Raw genomic sequence first — 578 nt, 5'->3', positions numbered from 1 at the left:
CCTTGGCACGATGAGAACTTCTGCTTGTTCTGTCTGCTCCCCCTCCCCTCAAATAATAATAATAAAATCTGGCTCCATCCCTGACGCATCCATCTACCCTTGGCTAGTGAGGTGTGCTATGGTCTGTACTATGCTCAGCTCAGGCCTGAAGTGGCTCACCAGGTGTGGTGCTGCTGATACCCTAGCTTCCTGGCAGGTGGGTTGTTGCTGCTTGCCAGGAGAGAGAGGAGGGAGACACCAGAGAGGTCAGCGCAGTGCAAATACCCTGTGAGGAATGGCAGATAGAGTCTGCTGGTGCCTTTGCACCATGCCAACTTCCTTATCGCCTTGCCTTACCTTCTTCCAGTAAGCAAAAGCAACTGCCCTAACTGGAAGTCAGCATAGCAGCTCACCCACCCAGGGAAGCCTCCTCAAGAATCCAGCCTCTGAACGGTCAGGCGCTATCTTTCAGATTCCCGATTCTGCTACTTAAGTCTGAGCCTCAGCACACCTGCAAATCCGAGCCCCCTCCCCTTGCACAGAGCTCGTCCACTTTCCATCTTCCAGAAGAGAAAGCAAAAAGACATTGAGGCACGATC

This window comes from Podarcis filfolensis (assembly GCF_964270895.1).
Source record: "Podarcis filfolensis genome assembly, chromosome: 17".
NCBI classification, from domain to species: Eukaryota; Metazoa; Chordata; class Lepidosauria; order Squamata; family Lacertidae; genus Podarcis; species Podarcis filfolensis.
This window is presented reverse-complemented; position numbering follows the sequence as displayed.